Here is a 9,536-nt window from a genome sequence, read left to right on the forward strand (position 1 = left end):
TATTGGGTATGTTTACTGGAAGTGCTATCTGTGAATAGGACCGGTGCAGGGAACTGTCCTCTCTGACAGTCGGGGAAGGTCTGCGCGATGGACGCAGACAACCCCCGCTGCTAACCACACCTCCTTCTGGCTGCAGCGGAAGTTGCCTACGTGAATCGCGTAGACGTCTACCCGCTGCCCGGACAACACACCGGGGAGTGTCAGAAGCACCGGTAAGTTTTGGGGGGGGGGGTTACCAGACAGGAGGATCCAGGTCCCCAGCAGCGCTGCGGGGGATCTGGATCTTAGTCTCATAGTCAGACCTCTATTTAAGGTCTGATTATAAGATGACCCCGATTGCGCTGAAAAAAACCTCGTCTTATAATCGAGCAAATACGGTATTTCTTGTAGGGAATTAGATGATACGATAAAAAAGATATCTGAAAAAAACAATATATAACTTGCATGGGTACAATAAATGAGAGAGAAGAAAATTATAGCTAAACACAAGCACCACAAAAATGCTCAATCAGCCTCAGTCACAAAGAGTACAAAAAAACAGCCTGGTACTTAAGGGGTTAAGATGCAGTTGAGATGTTGAGGGTTTTAGGAGTCTAGGTTGAATGACTAAACTGAATAAGTGGGTTTTAGTGATTCTTTAATAGTAGAGTCAGTAGAGAGGAAGCTTGACCAAACAGAATAGGGAATTCCAGAAAATAGGCACAGTACAGTAGATTATAGTCGACAAATCAGGTTAAAAATATAGCTCCTTTCTTAAATTGTAATTCTATGAAGCTACAGTGCTAAACATGCTCTTGGGTCAGTGACTTAACATCTCATGTAGCCCGCGAGGCATATATTGTCATTTAAATGGTGCTCCCTGTTCCAACTTAACAGGTACACTGAAAAATAGAATGCTTTTATGTTTATAATTTTAGAAAGGTCAACAAATTTAATAGTAATTTATATGCAAATCAGTAGTCTTTTGAGATGTGTTTGGACTGTTTTATTTATTTATTTACTTCTTTAATAATATAGGAAGCCATGTACACATACAGGTACACTATTATATTATGCTTCTAAAAGTGTACGTGACTCTACAAGTCACACTACTATTGTTTCCCCCACTAAACAGTGTCAGAATCTTCTTTAGACTTTAGACTTACCTGGTTCTAGTAGTAGTATCCATTTGTACAAACCTTCATGTGTTAAAACTGTGCAACATGGTGTAGCTTCTGAGATCTAAATACATTGTTAGATTATAATTATAATATTATCAAGCAATATGCATTTTTGAACCCGGATTTTTTCACTAATGTTTGCAGAATTGTTGAACCATTTTAGCAGGCTTATGTATGCATTATGGAGGTCCAACTCTGGCCTCTCCTGGACATTATTTTTGTGAAGGAGTCAACTACTCCCCATATGTTGCCATATTCTGAGTTTCACATGTTTAAAAGGTACTGCAAAACAAGAAAACTAATTATAGTTTACGGTGACCAAAATATTGTCTTTTATTATGCCAGATGCGTAATTAATAAATGTCCATATGCCAGTAGTGTTTGGTTCTCTTGTTATTCAACTGTAGACAGAGTGGGGTCCTCAAGCTAGAGCATAGCCGATCACATAAGCTGATTAAGCAGCTAATAAAGTTCCCCTCAGGAGATGTACCTTTTTCATCAAGTTGTGTGTTGTTACTTTTTTTTATGTATAACAATCAGGGCCGGCCCGACAATGGAGCCGAGTGGAGCAACCGCTCCAAGCGGCACTTTTGAAGAGTCGGCACTTTGCCGCCCCAAGCCCTTTTTTTTTTAAAAATTTTTTAATGCGAAAGAGAGAGAAAGGGGCGCCGAGTAGTCAGTAGCCGCTCGGCGCCCCTCTCTCTCTCCTCCGCGGAAGATTTCCGGCGCTCAGTATTACAAGCTGTCACCGAGACCGAACAGGGAGACTCGCCGCAGGACTGCTGAAAGGTAAGTACAAGGGGGGGGTAGATAATGGGGGGGGCAGGGACGGAGGGAGAGGAAGGGTAGATGAGGGGGGGGGCGGCATTTTAAAATTCGCTCCAGTCGGCATTTTGCCTTGGGCCGGCCCTGATAACAATTCATTTTCCTCAAATGTAATTAATATAGGCCCTATATTCAAAACTGGATAAACACTCAATGGGGCTTGGAGGTACCAAATTGGGTTCAGTTTATCCCTGCAGCACAAGCCTTTAAGTTTCAGCTCCCAGGCTTTGCTAGAGTCAGTGGACAGTACTTTTAATGCATGGGGCTCACACAGGTTGCCTGTCACATACAGAAATCTATTCTATTCTATTCAAGCCAAATATTTTCTTCTAGGGGCCATAAAAACCTATAGCCACTTCTTTTTCTAATATACTCTAATACCCAAGGAAGCTGATTTTTTATTTACTTTTTTCCACATATGAAAAAGCCAAAAAAAGTAACATAATGAACATTAGTACTCTGGAGAATGTTACTTAGGCATTTGAATCCTTGTGTTCAAGAAACTGAGCACACAATTGATTTTACCTCAAAATACATCTGTTTCCACTGACCCTGTCATGGCCATGAGGACAGGTTTGATAAATTTGTGAACAACAAAGTCTGCAGTATAGACATTTTTATTATAATAATAAAATATGAGATTTTATTGAGTTTAGATGGAACAAAACCCGAACTGATAACACAGCCCAGTGACGGGAGTAGGAATGTCGTTGCCACCAATGTTATTGCTCCTCTTGGTCCTATGCTGGTCTAAATGTAGAAGACAGGTCATCTTATACTACCTGTTACCATGACCTTCTGTTAAAAAAAGCTAAAACCAAGAAAAGTAAAAAAAAAAAAAAAAAATAGTAGTCAAAAGCAAGTCAAGGTCAAACCAGGAGATCAAATGTCTGACAAGCAGAATCAGAATCCAAATACATTAACACAATATACCACTATCTTTGCAATTAATATTTTTTCTGTCTCTTCTGCTGGTAAAATAATTTATCCCAGCATGCAACTCGATGCCTCTTCCTGATTGGATGTTTAGATGTTCAATAGATTTTAACAGGATATCATTAATAGGTTAAAGTAACTAGAAATTGGTTCTGAATAAAATGTTCTGTATTTGCTTAATTATAAGACGTGCCATCTTTTTCCAGAAAAAAAAAGTCTGAAAAAATGACCTTGTCTTATAATAACCGAGATTGTCTTTTTTCAGATCTCAAACCCACAGCAGTGCCGCACAGCCGACTAAGCCTTGTCACACATCATCACTCACACTCTCTAACACTTGCACTCTTTCTCTCTCATGCTCTCTGTAAATGCCTTCCTACCTTCTCCTCCAACCACTTCCATGTACTGTCTCCTTTTCTGCGACTCCACTTCTTCTTTCGCCTCTTCTTGTTCATGTGTCTTTTTTCTCCTGTCTTATTTCTTTGTCCACTTCTCCTGGTATCATTGCTCTTATCCAGGTACTTCAGCAAAAGGTCAGAGCCTCCACACACACACACACACACACTCTCTCTCCTCATTGTAGGAACAGTGAAGAGGTTGTCCCCATGGTGTGCACCATGGCTCTGCCATTTTGTGGAACTACTCCAAGATGCCAGAATATTGCAGATGCATTCAGGGAGAAAGAGAAGCGTTTCTGCACATCTGATTCTCACAACATCGATAGAGAGAGAGTGGTGAGAGTAACAAAAGCAAAAACAGTGGTTTTGATTTTTTGTTTCAATAGGGTCATCTGATATTTTGGCCTTTTCTGTCATTAAGATCCAAAGTATGGCAGATTAAAACCGTTTCTAAAAATAAAAAATATGCGGTGTTACCATAATCTATAGGCAGTTTTAAAGCATTATGTACTATACTAATTTTAATCTGTAAACACTCTATATTTTTGCCAGTTGTGTAAGTGAACGTCATTCTTACAAGAAAAAATAAACATATTTCTGACTATTCTGGTGCTCATCAGATTGTGAAAGTGATTAATTTCAGGTTCTTTCTGCCCAAGAGGCCTCATAGATTTAATATCATAGAATTTACTCTAGATAGGTTTTAATTAGGAAAGTCCCATGACACATTTTATATATTGAAAGTGTTAGATTTAAGTGTGAGGCTGTACAGATAAAGTAAAGTGCAATCATTCTCCACGGAACCTTAATTGTAAGAATTGCCTTTTTAAGAAAAAGTAAGTAACAAGGCTTTCTGTAGCTAGTAGAAAGTAACAAGCAATACTTCTGCAAAAAGGGGGCATTATACTGAATGGGATGCTTTTCATCTTAAATGTAAATTTTATGGTATGAAAAGTCATAGGTCGGTTTGTTAAACAAAATACTACATACAACAAATATCCACATTCATTTTCAATTATTGTTTGTCCCAACACACAATAAGTTACAGAAAACATTACTCATAAGGAAAACCCACATCTACCAGTTGATTAATCAATTTATTAAATGTAGCAGACCTAAGTGTTACGATGGCTACCTTGTCCACTGTGAAAACATATTGAATTGGACACCAAAATATATTTATTGTTATTTTTAGAGGACTACCAATTGTATCGTTCCTCAAAATTATGATTGCAGGCAACAGTCATGGCTAATTGACACAAATTGCTGGTTCCAACAGGCCAGTGTCCCACCAGCGCTCAAAACTTGTGTGCGGTGGGTTGAACATTATATTTAATAAACTGGTAACGTATAGTAACATATTGCTTTGACTACTTGAGTGCGCACAGACACACAAAGCGACAAATAATGTCATAGTGATCATTTAAATTGTTTTGCACTTGGTTACAAACTTGGTCTATACGAAATGCATGTTTAAGCGATTTTAATTTGCATGTAACAATTTACAATGGATTATATTTTTTTGGAAAAAAAGTGTAAATCATAGGATATTAGAGTTGGATCAAACAACACATCAACTTAAACAGACTCGAATTGTAAAATAATTTGTTTTTTTTTCCAATACACAAACCACATTTCCCATTATTATCTTCACAATTCCATGTATTTATACCCCACCAAATTAGATTATCATTGTGTATTGGAGTGCCTTTTCACAGAAAATAGAATTTTTATAACATTATATAATCACTGAAACAAAGTGAGCTTTGGTTAAAGTAATTTTTTTTTTATTAAAGCATATTTATATTTCTATGCTAAACAAATAATATTCTGCCTCCTAATAAAATAAATATACACATATATACATATTTACGTTTGATACATAAATATAATGCTGGGATTAGACAATTATTTTTATGAATTCCAATGGCACATACAGTACTTTTACACTGAAAACATCACATCATTTTATTGAAAGGTATGGTAGTATGTTTCATTTCCAGAACAGACAAAAATATACCGTATGTTTGATAACAACAATCTGTTGAATATATTGTAAAAGGCAGGTATGCAATACTTCTTTCTGCACAGAGACCAATGTATGAGGTCACATGTATTATTCTATGTCAACAATAACTAAGATATTCATACTTATATGTTATATATATTTACAATTTACTAACTAGAAAATATTCTGAATATATATTTATTTGTAATTATTTTCAATGTTGTAATAATGAATGGGCTCAACAGTGTGTCAATACAAAGATGAGGTTTTAGTTTTATGGGAACTAGTACATTGGAAGCTGTCTTGTGGATTTATATGTTCACATGTAAAAAAAACATCTGCACATATACAGAAGAAAAATGGTTTCCAGTGGGTAGTCCCTCCAAATTTATTAGATCACAGGTTGTGGTATTGGTATAAAGATGCACATTTTTTATGAGGTCATTGATAAAAGACCAGCATCACTCTAGTAATGACCTACAATGTAGTCCCTATGCCAAAGATGCAAGTATCTGAAACATTTGAAATATATATATATATTATGTAATATTTTATGGTGTGATAGACATCTCATATACACATGGAAAACAATAAATATTTGAAAAGGACAGCTTTATTGTATTAAGATGAAATTATACAATGTTGTCCAGAAAATACCGATCATGTAGCAAAGCCAGCGAGAATCCATAAATAAATGCACTAAAGATAATGAAGAAATACTTCTAGGTACCACTCAGGAGCTTTCAGAGTGAGGACAGTGCATGTGAATATTATTCAGATTTACAGTGGACCTATGATCTCCATTCATATATTTATGGGCAACATAGTAATATATAATAAAAGCTAATTTGTATTTCTCTGCATTTTTTTTAGGGCTTGATTATATGTTACAATATTTAAAAATAAAATTCCAGACTATGATTATACATTAAGTGAACACATAAAAATACTTATTCCCAATGCATTATGCTATACTTATGATTACTTTCTATATTCATAGAGTTGTAAATGACGTTGTTAAATTTAGTGTTTGATAAGGCACTATTTGGGGATCCCGTATTATATATTTTGCTATGCAGATAACAGATTTATTGTTAGATATTAAACACGACTTCAGCCTGTATAAATAAATAGTTGATTTAAACAGTGCCTTTATTTGAAACACACTAATTAGTACCTTCACACATCTTAATTTGTTTAAAACGCTGAGTATTGCTTTTTCTTAAAACAAGAATGCCACTGGATAATTTTGCATTTGTGGTATCCTAATGTATAGTATATGACTGGATAAGAAAAAAAATGCATTATTTATGATTATACAGCTGCAATTCTAATTCTATCTAGTAAACCACCAATCTATTTTTGAAAAGACTCACATGGTTTCTTTTTTCAGAAATAGTAATATATATAACACTAATTTCTTGTTAAACTGAATATTTCATAGACAGTGCTGCTATTCATTCTCTTGCAAATGAGTATACTTTTATCCATATTCAAAAATGCCCAATCATAAATCTCATTCCATTTCATTAATTGGGTTTATTCTCTAAACTGAGACCTGAAGGTGTGTTAAGGCTGGTCTTAGTGCCCGGTGACCCAGGAACTTGGACTGGAGGGTGGAGAGATGACTGTTACCCCAGTAAGTAGATCTAGTGGCTTAAGAGAAGCCTTCACAATGCATGGGAGATGCGTACAACAAGTTTAGTGTTATGTTTGCATTGTAAATGTAAAATAGAGATAGTGTGCTTGCTGGAGGGCAAGGGTATTTTTTGCCTGGGGTGCTTTGTTTGGTGAGACTAAACAATTCATATCATTATGCATTGGAAGCGCTAACCCCAGTGAACTTCACCCGCAAGAACAACTGATATGGCCCTGTTTATTGCATAGTTAAACTGAAATAAATGTTTTCAAATTTTCCTACAGCACAGTTGAATGTACAAAGCCCAGTCTATAATCACCTCAATGTTTCCAAGATGTTTATATCAAAACATATTATAATGACTTTACATACAAAGGTTATACATTTTAATTTAGACTTTAGATAATACCACCACCTCCTTGTACATGAAAGAAACCCAGGATCAAGCACACAGTTCAACATATAAACATGACATTGAAGCTGCTGCTGTTGAACAATCAATCTTCTGCACATCTGGTTTATACATAATGTATATTTCTAGTTAATCATATGTCATAATAAATCCGCATCAGCTTAACTAAAACACAAATTAGTGAACTAAGCAACAAAACCACTGGTTTCTTTTTCATTTGTAAGGGATACATACGTAGCATAAAAGCCCTAATTGACTAACAAGCTAAGCAATCATTTTTAAATGCACAAAACAATATTTCAGTTGTTTGGTGTTATGATTTCGTTACATTTTCAATGCACTGTGTACAGACATAAAACAAATGCTAATTAGTGTGACATTAAGTACACAAAGGGATTCTCAATTGGATGTGATTGATCATTTCTTTTTTCTCAACAAGACACTTGATTTGCTACTAGCGAGGGTCTCCCACATTCTGAATCTAGAGAATGTACAGTGAACATTTTGACGAACATATGCAGTGAAAAAATCAAATATGTGATGAAATATTTACCAGACATAAAACAATAAACTGGAAAATGGCACATATGTAAATATTTTCATCCAGTTGATAAAACAGAAATGGCCATCATGTTCGATACAGTTACTGATACAGGCAACCCAATGTGAGCTACTGAATTTATTAGGCAAAACATATAGGGATGTGTTTGATGCCAGAAAATAAGTCTACGGCTAGTAGGTGAACAACACTTATTTCATAAATTGCAATGAAAAACACATCCGCTCAGATTCAAAATGTTTCTCATCTTTTCCATTGCAGTATATGAAAGGATTGCTATTCAATTTATAAATATATCAATAGCATCAAATCTAGCCTAGCTTGGTTCTTTTTTTAACAATTGTGTTATCTAATAGTCATGCTTCCTTTCTATGGCCTATGTAATCTGATAGAATGGAATGGAACTCAGGACCCATGGTGAACCACCTTTCCCAACATATTCAACATTATTTTATTCCAAAAAAGCAAATCAAGACTGTAGAGTGATTCACGTGGAATAGGTAAACCATGACATTTGATCATGGTAAAGACTATAAACATAAAAACAAAACAGAAGGTTATAAAGGGTAAAGAGTTGCAAGGGAACACAAAACGTATAAGGACGAACATAAGGAATGAGGGAGGCAGAACCCAGACTGGCGAGACATCAAATAGCGGGGTGAATAGGTTGGGCACTGAGCGATAGAACACATATTGCGGAGAGAGAAATGGAACATTGGAGACACAAACATTTGGAAACCACACAAACAAAAGGTTGAGAATACACTTGCAAAGCATGGGCTAAAGGACCGTTCCCCTCCATCCCTTAGCATTTTCTAATACAACAATTTTTCTCTCTCTAAAGTTTCTGCAGGGATTGATTTGAAATTGATGGCATACAATACATTTTCGTTACGTGTAATCATTATGTTTTATTCATACGGTGCAGACAGATTTGGAAATACCAGGTTTCAGTGGGGACTCTACACAATGTATTAGACTATGAGGAGGGTCGAGTTGGCCCTTAAACAACATAGCGAATACACTGCAGAAACCTAGAAAAGACTACTAGTCTATTTCCCAGAAAACTGAAGATGTTTTCTTGAAAATGTAACAATCGTTGGTCATGGGTTTAAAGGCATATGAAGTTGACCAATATAGTTTGCATTTTCAACACTTTAAGTTCTTATAGTCAGTGTGGTTAATGCAAACTTAAGCTGAGTTGGATAAAGATTTTGGTCTGTGACTTATAGTAGTATACTGGCTTCAGTAGAAATTAAAAAAATACGTTGTTGACTTAATCTTACTCTTTATCTGGCAATATTATAGCAATACATAGATATAATTAGCTTTATGATGAGAACAGCACACCTTGATCCTAAGTTATCAAAGCAGATAGAATAAAATGAGATTTGCATAAAAATTGATAAATACTTCCCATTGAACCATCACATGGAAACATTTATAAGCAATAAGTTTTTGAAAAGGAATATTTTCATGAAGATTAAATCACTGAAGATTGCTACATATGCCCGTATAACACAGCCTTATAATCTGAAGAAGGGGTTATGGGTTTCACTTATTGCCCAGTTGTTTAGCACATACATATCTTGTATGAGA

Source organism: Spea bombifrons, chromosome 2, assembly GCF_027358695.1.
Source record: "Spea bombifrons isolate aSpeBom1 chromosome 2, aSpeBom1.2.pri, whole genome shotgun sequence".
NCBI lineage: Eukaryota > Metazoa > Chordata > Amphibia > Anura > Pelobatidae > Spea > Spea bombifrons.